A 19247-nucleotide genomic window follows, 5' to 3' on the forward strand; every position below is an offset into this window, starting at 1 on the left:
ATCCGAAGTAATACCTACATTGAATCTAACAATTTTTGTTTGAATAAGATCTCTTTCAGACAAACACTCTTTTCAGAGTCTGAGCAGTGGTGATCCTGCCTTTTATAGTGAGCTATTCTAACAGCTAATTATTCCCACTGTTAAAATTTGCACCTTTTTTTCCACTCTTCTTTGCTCAAGATGCTGCTTGTTCAAGTTGTTATGCCTTTGTTTGCCAGATTAAAGATTGCTTGGGTTCTTTGTTGTTTGTGTACTTGATGTGGACTCCTGAGGGTGACATTCACAATTTCTCTGAAATTTCCCCACCTTGTGATCTACACCTACCTACTAAGCAAAGTCAAAGTGATATTAAAATAAAGGGGGAAAATGAAGCAAAGCAGGTATTCTCAACTAAATGAGTTTATTTCATAGGCAGGTATTCTTTTTCTCTCTTGAGTGATCTCTCCTAGAAAATCCATTAATAATCTTTCTTATGTTATATTTCCTATATTTCAAAAATAGCTTCTTTTATCATTATTTTAATCTTAAAAAATTAAAGACATAGAAATTTGTTGCCTGTGAGTGTGTTCTGATGGAAGTGTAACGGTAAGTAATGGTGTATTCTAGTCACAAGTAAATTAAGTTAGAAACAAAACATATCTGATTAACAAAGTAACAAAAGGGCAGACTTGTGTGATGTTTTGAAACCTTTTAGCCAAGGCTTTCTCTCTGAGAAATGCATACTAGATTTCTCTGTGTTAGTGACTGTCAGAAATGATGATGAATGAAAGAAACTCAGAAGCCAGGAAAGTAGAACAGATAACCTTCATATCTTGTTTTCGAGGACACTGTTTAATAGCAGGAGAGCATTGTAGTGGCTTACCACTATCTTTTCACCATTCATGATGCAAGTGTTACAAAAATCCGGAAATACATGCTGCTGCTAGGATTTCATATGGCCACTTCAGAAATTGATTTAATTTTGCTCGTTTGAATGTTGTGATAAGTTGCAGATAATTGTAGAAGCAAATATACACTCTTTGTATATCACAGGTTGCTAAAAAGGGCTGTACCACTGAGACAGTCAGAGTAAGACTTTGTAAACATATATCCCCATATAAAATAACTGATTTTTTGAAGACATAACAACTCCCCATCTAATTTGAAATAATGTGTTAAAGTTTGTTAGTTTGTTGTGGATTTTTTCATCCTAGCGCAGTAAGCAAGTATTTCAAGATTCTTAAACCAGGTTAAATCAGAGAAACTTATTTATGAGCAATAATAGATAAGCAATAATACCTGTGAGCAGTATAGATGTTTTCCTCAGCCCAAAAAACCCTGAAAAACTGTTTCCATGTAAAGTGTTTGACAGAAATGCACAGTATGCAAAGGTATTTGTGATAGTACTTGAAAGTTGTTTTTTACCTGACATCAGAAAAACTAAAATCGACTAGCACTTCGAAGATTTTTGTTGAAAATGTTTTCTTATTCCAAATTTGCATAATTATTATAGTCTGGGCTTATTTAACCAATGCAGCTACATGTTCAATCTCTATCCACCTCCTGAGCATGGTGAAGAGTATTTCTTTCATGTTTCTAAGGAGATTGTAAAACATATGGGATCCTCTTATGCATTTTAATAATTTTCCTTAATTTTTCTGAGAAACTAGCATTTCTTTGGAGACTTTTCCCCCCTATAAAACTGTCCTGCTTCTTGGCATAATATAATGAATTAAAGAGGTTTTTTCACAAAAGAGCTATCCTTTCAGAAGAAAAATGTATGACATTAAGGCTTTTTTGGGTACTGCAGCTCATTTCTTTATGCTGCAATGCAAATTAAATTAAGAGAAGACCAGTATAATCTTCTTCTAATTATAATTTTGTAAAGCCTGTTGGTTGTATAATGTGTGTAGCAAATGAATCACCTTGCAGTGATAAAGACAATGACATTATCTAAAATGTTACTAATTGTTGGATCCCACAAAAATGTGTTAACTGATAAACACAGCTGCGTGAATTTCATAATCCTAAAATAGGTAGATTAGATAAAATATGTCTTGATCTCAGATGAAAACCTGCATTATATTGTACGTTTGTCAGAAAATTTTGTTTTGAAACCTGGAAAGCAAAAATTTATGAAATTTTTAAAAGTAAAAAAAGGAAAAAAAAGAGAAGAAATTTGGTATATCAAAAACCTACAGTATGCAATAGTCTTGAGGGATGCATGGAGGACAGAATGAGCACGCTTCTGAGAATGTCTTGTTGGCAATACAAAACATTTCTGAGATAGGCATTCTCACTGATCTACCTTTAGGATGATGAGTGAATTGGCTGACAGTTTTTTCTCTGTTTTTTGAGCATTTATCATTGCATAAGTAGAACTGCAGAGAAACACCTTTTCCAAATAATTTTACTAATTTTCTGAGCCTAACCACATAATCAAGCTGAGGTGCAATTTTTTTGTACTAAAACCAACTCCAGATAATGAAAGCTGACAGAAAATCTTTGTTTTGACAAATACAATATTTTAATTATTATGCCTACTAAATGCCTCATTAGTTATTACCGATTTGAACACAGAAATCTAATCTAGAAGTCCTGTGTCTCAGTTCTCTAGTGATGTAGAAACAGATATAATATTCTCACGTCTTCTGTTTTCTAATTTCTGAAAGTTTTTTTCCTACAGGTACTGTTAGTCTTTTTACATCTGACTTCTTAACCCTGCTAAGAGGCACATAGACAGGCCATGCTTCCTTGCTGGTTCTGTAAATATTTTACTAGGTTTTAGATCAAATAAATGAAAAATCAACATCCTGAATCTTCTACATAAGGTGTGGCCTAAGCAAAGTCTTCCATGAAGACCAACTGGATTGTAGTGCAAGCACTACTGAATATTCATACAATGATTGTGGCATCACTCATTGCTTTAGGGTTGTTCTGAGTATTTTCTGATATAATTCCTCAAATATACTGTTAACTGAGGACTATCAATGCATTATTAATTGTTTTTATTTCAGAAAGTTAGTTTAGACATAATAAAATAATTACTCCTTTCTGACTATCTTTCAGTGAAGTTACAGATATGCTTTTCTGCCATTGTTTTGATTTGTTAGTACATGCTGATAACACCACAACCTAAGGAGTCTACATGAAAATTAATTAGGCTGTTTTTTATGGGAGAGTATGTGAGGAGATAAATGGTTCATGATAAATGAACTCTCAGGCCACAAACTGGAGCATTTATTGATTCACTGGCCATTTATCCTGGAATTTACTCCCTAGCAAAAAGAATATTGCTACATACTTAAATAAAGGTTTTGAGTATTTTGCTAACCTTTCACCAGACAGTAATAAGTGCCCTAACCAAACTCATTCTGCTTTGCTTCCCATTCCTTTTGGTGTCATTATCAGCATTATTATCCACTACAGAGGCTTACCAAATTTTAATGTGCTTATCTGGAATATAAAGTTGTAAGATCCAACCTTCACACATTCTTTATAACCTCATGGTGTCTAAAAAAGAAATATGCAAACGTTATATTAATTCAGATATCTGTATCCAAGTACACTTTAAATGGGGATCCTATTTCCGTCAGAAAAGCTACTATCTGTTGGGCTTTTTGAAGCATTGGTAGAGCTTATTATGCAATATCAAATTCAGTTTTAATATTTGATGTATAGACTGATTAAATATTAGTTCCCCATATAGTTTCTAACACATATATGCACAGTTAATACCCAACATTTATGCTTATAAAATAGTTGAGACATAAGGGATTGTTTAACTCCGTGGGATTTTGTTGCCTTTGGCTAGTCTAAATGTACTTAATTATAAGATTTAAATTCATTTGGGATTTGTAAACCATTAAGGCACAAAAAGCAGAATAGTCACAGCAAGGTTTACATTTAGAATATATTTTAATTGAGGATAACACCCTTTTTTTTTCTTTCTTGATTTTTAATCTCCTCCCCTCCAGGCTCTTTCTAGAGTTATGAGCTTAATTACCTGAGAGAAAAACTATTTTAAAAAAGAAAGTAAGCCATGGAAATATTTATCATTGGAGAGTTATCTCATCTTTAAGGAGTGCAGTCTTTAACATGGATTCACAAGGGACATGTGCATGAAAGTCAAATATCATGTTTCAGACACTTGGGAAAAAATAGTTGGCTCTCAAAGAATGCTGAAATAGAGGGGAAAGGATGGCATCAGACATATGGTTTCTGGAGTAGTGGTGGTGAGTAGCCAGGCCTTTTCATCAGCACAGGCCCTTCTGGGAGTGTTTCTTATATTGTTCACTGACAATCACTTTAGACATTAGTTTTAGTTGTCAAGTGAAAGACTTTAAAGAATGCTTTATCTGATTATGTATAATGCTGCAGTAGCTAGAGGAGTGAGATGGGAAAGAAAACTGACTTTGCTGATTTGGAAATTTGAGGGCTAGAAAGATGAGGAGGAAGATCTCTAATTAATCATCTGAAATGGAAAAAATATTCACTGCTCTTGCTGGCCCCAGAAAACCTGTCATTAATAGCACAGAAGGACAAGGACATCTGACAGATGTTAAAGGTCCAAAGCTTCCTTGAAGAGTTTTTCACCAGGGAAATTCTTGGTCTTAAAGAGGATAATATTTTTTCTAGAATGAGTTACTCATGCTTTCTGTTGTAGTAAAGTACAGTTGCTTTGACCTGAAACAAGCCTTCCTTCCCTGAAAGGTTTGCCTAGGGCCCCCTTCCAGAGCAAAAAAGAATTTCAAAATCCACTAAGCTATGCTACTTATGCTGTATAGAAGAGAGAGTACACTACATATAAAAAAATAAAATGATTCAGCACTGTGACACATCTTTTTTATTGATTATTCTTGTCCCTAGCCATTAGATTTTAATACCTATTACAACCAAGAGCTAACCATTATGGTGGGTATTAGTTCATTATATCAACCAGTATATTTCTGGGATCATCTGCCAATTCTGTGCTCAGTTTAACCCAAAGGTTTGAATTCATTGATCAGCAATGTCTGGTTGGACTAACAAGTCTAAGGTGGATAGATTTTAAATTTCCTTTAGCTCTGTGTGTTAGGAAAGTGGTGTGCCTTAACCACATTATTCAGAAAGACTTTGTTCTTTTGATACTTTCTTTTAGTATTTATTTACTATTGCTTCAAATTGTAAAGAATTCTTTTGAACTGAGACGTAAGATCCATTATACTTAGGAAGAATTTAAGAAAAATCAAGATTTGAAAAATTTATGACATTTTTTTATTCTAGAAATGACGTGCAAGTCTCTCCTGCATGTGCTATTCATAGTGACTTTAAATCATCCCTTCAGAAGTTTAATTCACCCGAATAAAAAACCCCCAAGGATTTATTCTGTTAGGGAATAGTCCCTTTGTCTCTATGCCCATTACTTCCACAGAATGTTTAGTGGCAGATCCTTGGTCTTACTGGTTAAGTCTATATATTGTTCATTGAAAAGACAACAGTTTCATTGAACATGCTGACGAATGTCTGTGTCACAGTGGTGTGAAAATGGTGATTAGAGCATGCTGGTGGGAAATGGAGAGATTTATATCTATTGCGGGTAGAACTCGTCCTGAAGGTTAAAGGATTTGTTGTTGCTTTCTCAGCTGTGCTTTCAAGTAGATCAAGTGTGATCTAGATGCTATGCAGACGAGGATCTGAATCATGTAAGAAAGGGAAATAGTTTATATAAAATTTGGAGGTTGGAGATTACCAAAATAGAGCAGATCTAGAAAATCCCTGATTTTTTTTTTGCCACCTTCAGAATTTTAATATATAATGTATTATCATATGGGGTCATTATATTAAGAAACAGCAATTTAGGAAGCTTCAATTGAGCAACAATTTTTGAGATAATCCTGAGTTATTAATTAGATTTATCTGTCTTCTTAACATGTAAAATTTACAGACAAAGATCACAAGGAAAGATTCATACAAAATATAACTATCAGAAAGGATATTTACCTTGTTCAGTCAAGTGTGATTAAAACCAACAGTAAAGTAAATACAAAATTAAAGCAAACCCTTACACTAAAATAAAAAAACAACTAATCTTTCCTTATAAATGAAATTGCATATCTTGACTGCCAGGGCCAATATCATGTCATTTGTATATCTGCAACATAATTGCTAATAAACAAATGTAGCTGATTCAATTAACTTCTGTAACTGACTTGAAGCGTTATTTTGTGTTTTAACATGTGTTTAATTTACTCTTTTTTACTAGTGACAGTCGTTTCATGGTTTTTTAATTATATACTTTTCAGACTAGGTGCCAGCTGAAAAAAAAATGGAGAAGTCAAAGTAAGTAACATTGCTAAAATTCATACTTAACGAATAATTTTTTGTTAAAAAAAGATAACTCTGAAAATTTAGCAAGGTATAGAAGCAAAACTCAATGAAATTCTGAGACTAAAGCTTAAAACAACCTAATAAAATAATAACAAACAACAACAACAAAACTAATGAACTAATAAAACCATCTAGCTAGATAAGCCCTCCCTGATTCTTTAATTAAACTCCTGTCTCTTTAAGGTCTTTACACTGAAATTCCTTTAGGAATCTGTGAGCTTTTTGCTGAATTAAGCAGTCAGCACTATACTTACAGAATGCCATAAAAAGTACTGAGGAAATAGTATTGAGAATAGTACCTGCTGGAATTCTGCATACTTTAGAGAGAAAAATAGCTACAAATCCTCATGTTTCAGAGGTAGAAGGCCTCAAGAACAATAATTTAAGTAATTTTTCTGTTCAGAACAGAATCTGTTTCTTCATCGTGTGGCCAGGATTCTAATCTAATTATCTTCTCCAGTAACTAATTTCTGTGCAAATTAAATTAATGTAGGAATGCCCTGAAATGTATAGCCAAATTTTTTGTGCTGTTACAATATTGTGGTATACACTGACAGTTTTTTGTCTTTGTCTTTTGATTAACACTAAGGATCAGACTATAATTTCAACTATAAATGGGTTTTTGTGAAGTAAAATACTCTTGTCTAGATAATTGGAGATAACATTCTGTATCTATTTTGGAGAGGCTGTTGTTATACATGTTGGTATAACTCTTGTTATACCTTTGCTGTTTAAGGAAGAGAATGAAAGTTTGTAGAGATAAGCAAAAGATTAAGTGAATATTTCATCTATCTCTGTATGAATCCCTCTCTTGACATTTAGAAGTTTTTTAATATTATACTAGGTTTTTTTTTAATCAAATATAGGTTTCAAACCTCACAGCTTCTATTTAACTTACTAACATTGTAATGTTGTGGGTAATTTTCACAGCAGAGCGAAAATTGCATAATCAACAGGAATCCTTGTATCCATAAGACACAGGCAAAGCCACCTAAAGATGTGAGAATGATGTTGTGAAAGGAGAGCCAGTTAGCACAGAACCTGTCACTTGGGTTAGTGATCTGTTACAGAGCAGTTGGTACCCTTCCCCTCATTTTAGACATACACTGGAAGAACTAGAAATGTGATATACAGTTGCTGTATATCGCTGGGAGGACTGTAGCTTTTGAAATCTGAAGAACTAGATCTGACTACAGCTTTAGACACACCTAAAGAGACATTTTGTATCTGAATGTATTGGTTTTTGGTAGCAGGGGGGCCACAAAGATGGCTCCTGTGGGAAGCTGCTGGAAGCTTCCCACCATGCCTGGCAGAGCCGATCCCTGGTGGCTCTGAAGATGGACATGGTGCTGGCCAAAACTGGGTCAATTGGTCATGCCTTTGTGATGACATATTTAAGAAGAAAATCAAAGCTACAAGGGTTTTGCTCCTAGTCAGAGATGGGGAGGAGGTGAGACCATGTGAGGGAAAACAACATGGTGACACCAAAGTCTGTGGAGAAGGAGGGGCAGGAGGTGCTCCAGACATCAACTGTGAAGAGGGGACTAACACCAGAGATTCACCAGGTTCACATCTGTTTGCCTGAGCTCCCAAGCTGCTGCACGAACATTTTTTTTCCCTGAGAGAGGAGCTGGCACCATCTTTCTCCCTGGCATGTGGCAGGGTTTTTTCCTTTTCCTCTACCATTTTGGATCTTTTTTCTGATGTGTTTGGGGGGGTCAGAGGTGTAAGGTCCCACAGTTCAATATCTAGCATCTGTTTACCTCTTACTCTTCCATGTGTGCACTCTGATGATGGTCAATAAATGGATTTCTCTCCCCCACTTTCATCCACTGGTATTCATTTCTTATTAGCAGAAAGGCATTCTTGGAACACTTTTTTTAGAGGAAACACTCATTCCAGAGTTGTTTTTCTCCTAAATTTCTCTCTAAATCAAGACAGAAATGTAGAACAGGACTCAGTGCTCCAGTTGTCCAGTGCCCTCACTAGCACTTAAGAAGAAGGAAGGCCCTTGCCTTGTCCTGCCAGCAATGGTGTGTCTGATGCAGCCAAGAATGCTATCAATTTTCTTTGCTCCAAGGACACAATGCTGGTCCATGTTGAATATGTGGTTCACCAGGACCCCCACGTCTTTCTCTGCCAAGGGGCTTTCCAGCTGGGAAGCCACCAGCATGTACTGGTGAACGAGGAAATTCCTCCCCAGGTGCTGGCCTTCACACTTGCTCTTGTCAAACTTTTTGAGGTTCCAGACAGCTCAGTTCTCCAGCCTGTCAAGATCCATAGCTGCTCCATAGCAGCAAAAACCTTTTGCATATCAGATGTTCTTCGTGGTTTTGTACAATCTGCAAACCTGCTGAGGATACAGTCCCCCTCATCACACAAGTGATTAATCATGTAAGATTGGCCTCTGAGATAGCTGCTGGCCTCTAAGAAACTTTGTTCCACTAATCCGAGCACTCTAGACCTTGCCATTCACCCAATTTTCAGTTCAACCCTTGTCTTTCTGGTATGATCAGTCATCACAACTACCTAGAAAGCTTTTTAATTGCAAATGTACTGAAGAATGTCTCACTAAGGACTATTAGTGCCATTGCACTTACTTCATGTACAATATTTTTTTCTCTAGTAGTATTTTGCACCAATTTCCAAGTGGCACACAACAACTTTAAATGAGTTATGGTGATGAGTTAATAGTATCTAATAGGAAATGTTATGAAGTGTAGGAAGGAAAAGAAAATTGGGAAACTTAAAATACTAGACCTGTTAAGATGTGTGTACGGGGAGTAAAAAATTGTTGTTTAAGGACTTTGTACCTACCCATATTTTATGTATTGTGCTAAAAACATGTTACATACTGTTTTCTGAAATACCTGTCATGAGGTCAGTAGTTTTCCTGATAGCACTGGAGGGGGTGTATAAGATTAGAATAACATTCTTAGTATTTGCCTGCCAGTTTGGAGGAACCATTTAAAAGCACAAAATGTTCATTGAGGAACTATGCCATGATTTTATTTTGAGTTTTTTGACATGTATATTTGTTCCCTGTCACACATTTCTGGCTTTTCCACATGGCATTCCTATAAACACTTTAAACTATTGCAAAGTAATGCTTTGGTCTCTATGAATGCCCACAAGGAATTTGCCCTGTACAACAAAATGTGGTGAGTTCTATAGAAAAGGTGTTGAAAATGGTCCTGTTTGGGCGATGCCAGCAAATGTTAAATTTACTTTGATTTTTAACATTTTACGTATGAAATAGCTTTAAATAATCAATCCTATATTTTTAGTTTTGTTTGGTATGGTTTGGTTCAGTTTCAGTTTGTTTTCTTTTTGTTCAGACAAACACCAGCAGGCAAGATTTATTATTGCTTAGTAAGGATATTAATAATTAAAATCCTCCCCCATATAATCACTCATAGTAATTATTCTGTATTCTTTTTTAATGTGTAGATTTCCATAATTTCGTGTGAATGCAGTATCTAACCTGCATAAACTAGAAATAGCCAATGATGGGTAAAAGAAATTTTAAACAGAACGCAGTTCCATTGAAATTGAGTATACACTCAAAAAACTCTCCCTGCAAATTCTGCTGTAAGATATAAGCTATCAGCAAGCAAGAATGCAATTCCACAATCAGTTTAACTTGTAATGTCAAAAAGACTAAATAGTATTTATATTAGAAAAAATATGCTTGGGGAAAACAGATACTACCGAAATATTTATTTTGGTTCACTTTCTCTCCCTTCATGAAAGATAGGTCCAAATTCTAAAAAAAATTAACTACTTCCACATTTTCTTTTAGAATTGATCCTCTTTTCATATAACCAAATCCTTTGCTTTTGTAGACTGGTGTACAGTGCTGCTATAGTTTTTAGCTTAGCAAAATCTTCAACAGCTCTGCAGTTCCATTACGTGTCAGATAACTTCTGGGTACAGCAATATCAAACATTAGGATGTGATAGTTTGGATTAGACGAAAAAACTAAAATCCTAATCAATGAAGATTAATTTTGGATCATTTCCCACTGTGAGTAGGGGAAATGCTATTTTCTTGGTGATGTCGGCTGGGAAAAGTAATTGGGAATAACTTACAGGAAGGGGTAATCCTTAGGACATAATCCCCCACAGGATCTCTGGATGACTATATATCCCTTGCCCATCTGTATATTTTGGTCTCAGCACAGCTATAATTGTAGGAGTATTAGGGTCTCCATACAACCCTGCAGCCAGTGAGCCTGTTAATCTCATTTTAATGTGATCTTTGCAATCAGAAAAATCATTGCAGCTGAGGTGACCAAATCATGTTCTTATAAATTATTTCTTGAATTAATTTTCTTCATATACATGTGCTTCTCTGTTTTACCATCACTAACATTTAAAAGCTGTAGAGTCATATAAAAAACATAGTAATGTCAGATTTGATCAGATTATTTAATTTACATTAAATGTGTCTGTCTCTTCATTTTAAGTAGTTAGTTGTTGGTGTCAAAGACTGGAAAAACTGGTCCTAAAACATAAGGTCCTAGACTTCTGTAGTGGGTTGACTCTGGGCTGGATGCCAAATACCCACCAAAGCAGCCACATCATCCCTCTCCATAGCTGGATGGAGAGAGAAAATGTAACAAAGCGTTCATTGAGAAAAGGACAGAGAGGGATCACTCACCAAATACTCTCGCAGGCAAAACAGAATCAAATTAGAGATATTAATTGCATTTATTACAAGCAAAAGCAGAGCAAGATAATGAGAAATTAAATAAGACCTTAAAAAGACCTTTCTCCACCCCCTCTCTCCTTCCCAGCTCTACCTCCTGCCCTGCCACGGTGCAAGGAGTCAGGGAATGGGGGTTATGGTCACTCCATCACATGCTGTTTCTCCCACTGCTCAAGGGAAAGGAGTCCTTCCCCTGCTCCCATATGGGATCCTTGCCATGGCAGGCAGTTCTCCACAAACTTTTCCAACATCCCACGGGGAACAGTTCTTTCCCAGGTGTTCCAACATGGGTCATTCTTCCATGAGGCAGGCGCATGTGTCCTTCCATGTGCCCTTCAGGCACAGCCTGCTGCAGTGCAGGTCCCCAGTGGGGTCACAAGTGCCACCAGGAAACTGCTCTGGTGTGGGCTCCTCTCTCCCTGGGTCTGCAGGTCCCTGCCAGGAGCCTGCTCCATCGCGGACCTCCCAGGGCCCGTGACCATGCTCCTCTCAGGCATCTGCCTGTTCCTCTGCGGGTCTCCTGCATGGGCTGCAGGTGAATCTCTGCATCCCTGTGGATCTCTATAGGCTGCAGGAGCACAGCTGCCTCACCATGGGCTGCACCATGGGCTGCAGAGGAATCTTTGCTCTGGCTCAGCCTGGAGCACCTCTGCTTCCTCCTTTTGCACTGCCCCTGGTGTCTGCAGAGCTGTTCCTCTCACAGATTCTCACTCTTACATCTATGCAATTTCATTTGCATAATAATATTTTTTTTCTTCTTAGATGTTATCACAGAGGCATTATCACTATCATATTCAACAGGTGCAGCCTTGGGTAGGAGCATCTTGGAGCCATCAGGGTTTTAATCTGCCAGACATGGAGGAATCTTCAGGCAGCTTCTCCCTATAGCCCCTGTGCTATCAAAATCTGGCTACACATAACCAATACAACTTCAATAAAGCAAGAATCAAAGCAAGATTCTCCACTACATTCCTTAAATTCTACTAATTTACCTGATCAGCAAATTATCAGAAGCAGCATTCAAAGGCAGTGTGAGAGGGTGTGTCTTGGTTTAGAGACAGGTTTAGGAGAAAAACACTCTGGAAAGAGTGTTTCTTCTAAAAAAAGATAAATGAGCACTAGTTTGTCAATAAACAGTTGTTTTTTCACTTTTGGATGCCCACATGGGCAAAAAAAGAGTAAATAAATGCTAGATATTGAATATTCCATATAGAATAGATCATATTCCCTCTCCACACACACCCACACCAGAACAAAAAAAACCCAACGTGCTAGGAAAAGAAAAAAAACCACAACAGCTGACAGTGTAGTGGGGAAAAAAAAAACTCTCAAGAAAAAATAAAACTCAAAAGGTTCACACAGCAGCTCCAGCAAAACCAGATGGAACCTGGTGAATCTCTGATGTTGGTCCCCTCTTTACAGCAGATGAAGCAGATGGGCTTTCTTTCGCCGGCTTGGCTTTTCTGAGGTCTGGGGCCAAAACGAAGCACCTTTCTGGCTGATCCCGGCTGATCCTTCTCTTGCTGGTCATTCTCTCTGATCTTGGAACAGAACCAAACTGTCCAGTTGGCTTTGAAAAATGCTGCCAAAGGATTGCTGCTGCAGCCTCTCCAATGCCAGGGAAAGGAAAAAAACTTCTTTCCTAAGCTAACAAACACTAGCTAAACAAAAAAACCACAGCCTGCATGGCACCTGGACACCTGGGGATGAGGCTTTCAAAAAAGTCTGCTGAAGACTCCCAAGGCTCCCTCTGACACGCAGACCCACCTTAAAGCTACAGCAGCCATTTCTGGGCATGATGATCAGGGAATAGACTAATCACCATAACATCCCTCAAGACAGGGTGATATACTGCTCTACGAAACTGGAACTTTTTGCAATGGCAACAAGGGTTGCAATTTAGCAGCAGCATTATGCAATAGTTAAAGAGGCAATGTAGAAGACGGAGTTACAGGATGAACCTCCAAGAATAAAAAATTAAATAGAGAAGAGTGAAGATACTAGTGTTAAGACCCCTGTTTTTGTTAACGTCTTCACCTTAAGGTTTTTGTCTGTAAAAAATAAACCTCTCAGACAACAAAAAAGATGGCATCTTTTTCCTTAGAGCACCGCTAATGATGTCTAATAGGGCAGAGGTAAGTACTGTAGGAGAATAGTTTCACAGATTCTGTTTCACAGGTTTAGTTGTTTTGGTTATGTTCTTTAGAATATTCATTTCTCGTTATTCAGAGAGCTTCTGAGAATATCCCCTTTTGTAAAGAACACTGGAAAGAGAGTCAGAAAAGTGGCATCTTATTAGCTCACTGCTCTCAGAATTCATTTCCTTCCTTAAACTACACAGCAGCCCTGCTGGGCTTTAAAGCTCCGTGTCCCATTTTATTGTTAAGAACAAGAAATTAGGAAATCCATATGAGTCAGTGGCCTCTAGGTATACTTTTGAAAATGCAATTACCAAGTCCTTCATTTTATTTTATAGTACTGAGTTTAACAAGGTTAGAAAAATGGGATTAGATATTTACTCACATGTAGTGTATATAAGATGAAATGCACATCACTCTAACTATCCACTACGGATTCAGATTAAAACAAGTTTTTGCTGACTTCTCAATCTCTCTCCAGTTCTACATGGTAAATCTTCTGACTGAATATATCCAAACTGATCAGTTTGATTAAAGACCTTTAAAAATTCAATAACATTTTTGAATTGTATGCTCACAGGTTCCCTCACTCTGCATTAACTGGGAAAAAAAATCCCAAAACAAAAAATCAAACTATAACAACAAATCTTCAGAAAACCAACTCCAAACTCTTCCAGGCTTGAATGCTTGTGGGCCATTTATTTTTCCTGTTGGCAGGGCAGACTGGAGCTGTAATGGACAAAACTCTAATGTGTCAGAGAGGACACCCTTGTGTCATCTCTGTATTTTGCCTCTCTGTTGACTTGAAAGATAACACCAAGCAGATACAAATGTGGAATTAAAAAATAAAATTGTCTTCATGAGAGGTCTTGGGCAGTTATGCCAGTCCTTTTCCAAGCTCCTATAGAAAAAATTCCACAGAAAAAAAATAATCCGATTATTTCAAAGTGTTAATGTTTTTCACAGATGTTACCAGGGTGTCACGGTTTAATCCCAGCCAGCAACCAAGTCCTATACAGCTGCTCACGCACTGCCTTCCCAGCAGGATCAAGGAGAGAATGGAAGGGTAAAAGGTAGAAAACTCATGGGTTGAGAAAAAGGCAGTTTGATACTGGAATCGAAAGCTGTGCACCGAAGCAAAACAAAACAAGGGATTCATTCACCACTTCCAATGAGCTGGCAGCTGTTCAGCTACCTCCAGGGGATCAGGGCCTCTCCCCATGTAACAGTCACTTGGGAAGACAAACACCATCACTCTAAATTTGCACCTTGTTCCTCCTTCTTCCACTCCCCTTTTATACTGAGCATGATTTTGTATGGTCTGGAATATTCCTTTGGTCAGTTTGGGACACTTGTCCTGTCTGTAGCCCCTCCCAACCTCCCATGGACCCCCATTGGCCTGGCAGCATGAAAAGTAGAAAAGGCCTTGCTTATGTGTAAGCCCTGCTCAACAGCAACAAAACCATCTCCATATTATCTACTCTATATTCAGCACAATCCAAAACACAGCCCCATACCAGCCACTGTGAAGAAAATTAAATTACCCCAGTGTCGTGGGTTTACAGGAAGCAAGTTTTCTGGGAATGGAGTGGCCAGAGGCCAATAGGTGTTCAGATTTTAAATTGACACCAGGCTTGGCCACTGAGGGTGGATGCGCCTCTGAGAACACAGGGGTTAGAAGCAGAGCACTTCCTTGGGCTCTCTCTTTGATTTCCGGCCAGCAAAGAGCCAAGGCCTCCCCTGCCCGGCTTCGAGCTGGGTGGGGGAGGAGAAAACCTGCGGCCCGGCAGAGGTAGGCCTGACCCCTCAGGATGGAAGGGTGGTGGGGGCACCAGGAGGCGTTGGGCAGCCCCCCCCCAGGAAAGACAGAGGGAGAGAGGCCCCGAGAAGATTTGGGCAGCCCCCCAGCCAGAAGACGAGAGAGAGAAAGCTGGTACGGGCCTGTGGCCTTGAAGTGATATCGGCCTGTGAAGAAGGAGGGGGAAGGGGGGACTGCAGCAGGGAAGGAGCCTGGCCGCGTGCAGGAGTTTGTTAACCCCTTTCTGGATGATGAAGACCTCACAGAGCATTTGGATGTTTCCCGGAGGGGAGATGGAGTGGATGATAAAGAGGAAATGGGCAAGAGAATGACAGTTGGAGCAGTGAGTGAGGCTGGGAGAGTAAAGAAGAGGCCGGAAAGAGATGATGGAGTAGCTGGTTGCTGGACTCTTTTTGGTACAGCCATGGACAGAACCATGCTTCCTCGCGACACAGAGGCTGCATGCAGGGGGGAGGCGATGGCTCAGAACTGAGAGGGTTCAGTTTTGGAGACCCCCCGGCCCCAGGGGGTAGACAAGTATGGGGGGGACAAGAGGTCCCGAGAGTGATGAGGAAACTGTGCTTTTTTTGGAACTGGTCAAAGCACCCTTAAAAGGATAACCCTTGAAGCAGCTCTGTTCCTTGTCCAGTGGTGAGAGTGCTGGGCATGCAAGGAAGAGGTCACCATGGCCCCAAGAAGGACTTCTCTCCTCTTGATGGACTGGAATTGAGTATTTACAGGGTGATGGATGGAGAGTTGAAATTTGGAAGATGTATTGGAAATGTGGTGGGGGGGAGGAGGAAATGCTTTTTTGTGGAGTTTTCATTTTCCAGGTGTGTGTGTGCGTGTGTGTGTGTGTGGTTTTTTTTCCTTTTGTATTTTAGTTAATAAACTTTTTTTTTCTAAGGTAGAGGCCTGCTTTGCTTATTCCTGGTCACATCTCACAGCAAACACCAGGGAAGTATATTTTCATGGGGCACTGGCATTGTGCCAGTGTCAAACCATGACACCCAGTCAAAATCAATACATGGGGGAAGGGTCCTTTTGTCCTAATATTTTCAATTCCACGATTCTACTTATAGTATATATAAACATACCTCAAATTATATGCTTTAATCTTTTCATAATGATTTCTAGTTATGTCACAAATAATTTGTTAGCTGTCATTTTTTCTTGAGGTAGTAGCTCATGTGTGTGCCTATGTCTGAAGCTGCTACTGAAATATGAGTGCTTTAATACACTAAGGAAATACTCTCTGTTTCTTTGCTACATCAGAGACCCAAGCTCTTGAGGGACATGGTACCTGTGCAGAAAGAAATTGCAACAATATTTGGGACTTTTTGCTGGAGACAGAGGCATAGGTCTTGGCATCCGTGGGAGGTGTGCTCCGGTGAAGGGGCTAGGCTATCAGGCAGGGGAGGTAATTTTTGTGAGAGGATAGTCAAACACTGGCACAGGCTGTCCTGAGAGTTGTGGTCTCTATCTTTTGAGGTACTCAAAGGTACACCTGGACACAGTCCTTAGTAACCTGCTGCTTCTAACCCTGCTCTGAGAAGTTGTTGGACTAACAGATCTCCAGAGCTGCTGCACCATCTCAGACACTCAAAAATTCTGTGATTTCTGAAGCAACTTCTTTGACAATGTGCTGCATATATTACCTCTTCAAGATTTTCCTCTTTGCATTATTATAACCCTCTTCTGCTCATTTTATTAGTTTTTTAAATGAATTTAAAGTTTTATAACCCTTATTGCATTCACTATGAAGTCAGTGGTAAAAATCAGTCTGCTTTATATAGCTGATGATCAGATCTTGCTGGTCTACCATTGATACTTTATAAAAATACATTTTTTTGAACATTAGCTGTAGTATTATATTTTCTTCAGGTTTTGTCTCATGGTGGTTTACCCCCTGATAACTGTGATTTTTCTTGTTTATCACTTCCTTTTTCTGGTTCTCTCAGTGCTGTCCTTATGTCAGCTGAACCCATGCTCATGTTCATGCCTCAAATTACACAAATAGTGACAGCAGGCCTCAAATCTGTAAAAATAAATTTCCTTTTGCTCCCATGGTACTGTTTCCCTCATTCTAATCTCGAGTCTTCTATGCAGTGTGTTCTGTCTTGACAGACAGAGCAGGTCATAATGGAAACTGTTTGATTTCATGCTGAGATAAGACAGAGAGTTCATATTATATTCGTTATGAAATTTACATTAATAGTGGTTTTCAAGACTGTGCCCTCACTTACTCATTGTCACATGCCACCACCACAAAAATGTGGACTGTTATAGATGAAAAAAGAAACAAAACTCTCTTGATAACATGTATCTAAATAACAAGTAGAAATTAAGCTAAACTTCACCTTTTCAAATCAATCCTTATTTGTTGGGGCACCATCCTTGTTGCAGCAGAATTACTTGGTATTACATTTGCTAGGAGAAAATCCCTGCCCTTGATGCTGAAATAATCTGAGAAAGAATTGTGCTTCAGAAAAGGGATCAGTGCAACTTCTTGTTTTGCACAGCTACTTCAAGCAACACTCCTAACTTGTTTCTCTTTTTATGTCTGAACTTTCTCACATAACACCCCTGTGAGAGACAGGTACCTGACTGCTTTTCTGTAAGGCAAACAATACCACCTCTACTTGTTGTTCCTTGCCTACTCAAAGCGACTCTGTTGTTACCTGTTCATGTTCTTGCATGATATTCATAATATATGAGTAGAACTTGGTGAGCCACATTGTAATTAAATATATAAAATATTTAGAGATAGTTGTGTGCAAGTGAATAATTCAGGACTAAATAATTGTATGTTCTAGGGAAGTTTCAGAAGGGGTTACACAATGTCTGTACCGACCACATCAGTTCTCTACGGCTAACACAGTATTTTTTAAACCCAAAGGCCACTCTTACTTCTTGGGTTCTCTTGAACATTGAATGTGTTCTGATTTTTACTGCGTCAAGCTCACGGACTCATTGCATAAACACTTTCACAGGCCTTCATTTGTGAGGAAATCTGTGCACATCGGTGGGCTGGGATCCAACTGACTCAGAGGCCTTGAAGCCTGCATACTCAATAATACATACACAAGTGGGGAAATGAGATGCAATCTCATAGCTTTCACTTGCTTCTGTGAAAGCTTTCCTGCTGAAAACAAGTTACATTGGAAAAGGAAAATTGGCTTTCATTATGATTGTTTTTTTCCACACACTAACAGTCTCCTGCAGGGGAACAGTTGCCTCTTTATTCAGCCAGTGAATCTTCAGGGAAGAATTAGTTTATTGCATTAGTGGTCTTAAATTATAGTTGCTAAGGAAAACTTGGACTAATTGCTTTATGAATGGAAAATACTTGTCATTTAATTGTGATACATATCATGAAACAGTCATAAGACTCCCTGTGTTTTGATTTGGGGAAATATAAAGTTATGTCCAAAGATTCCAAATTTCACACTTCTATATAGATCCAAATATTATAAACTTTGTTTCAAAAATCTAAGTTGAAATTATTTCCTTGCACGTGTTCACAATTAAAAAGTTTTATTATCTGTTTTCTTCCTTTCCTAAATTCCTCTCCCCCCTCCTCTCCAGAATGACAATAATGATGTATATTGAAAACCCTTTGCAAGCTGAATACCAAGATTGTAATTCAATGAAGTGCTCTACTCTCATTCATAAATCACCTGAAGGCTGCTCTTGTGTCAGCAGAACTCTTCAATTGAATTACATGCTTCTACTCAATCAAGAATCATCTATATCACATTATAAGGTGACACAACTCACTCTGTGATAAGGCTGTGAGATCTACATAGTGTTACTTTTCAGAAGCTTGTGTCTCAATAACTGCAGCTTACTCTTAGCTCAGATTTGACACAGTTGATTATCGCTGTTAGCTCCCTAAAATGCCTGCTTGACTTATAAAATACATCACTCTTCAGGTGTACTCACATTTAAGGATTTGCTTCTCCTGGAACATCAAAGCTATTTTGGGACTAACTTAGACTTTTTGGAAGCATCTGGTCCCTATTTTAAGCGACCAAAAATTTCCAAAATATTTAGCTAATGTCTTAATGAAGAATATACCAGATAGACAGTATGAGTTTCAGCTAGCATTTCCTATTGTAATGACAATGCTGTTAATAATGTTAATGGCTCTCTTAATAAAATACTGTTGTTTGATATCTCTCATTTAACTTGAATCCTATATTTCCCAATTCTCACTCATTGTAACCTTCGAATATTTAAAATTTGAGATA

Source organism: Camarhynchus parvulus, chromosome Z, assembly GCF_901933205.1.
Source record: "Camarhynchus parvulus chromosome Z, STF_HiC, whole genome shotgun sequence".
In the NCBI taxonomy this organism is placed as follows: Eukaryota; Metazoa; Chordata; class Aves; order Passeriformes; family Thraupidae; genus Camarhynchus; species Camarhynchus parvulus.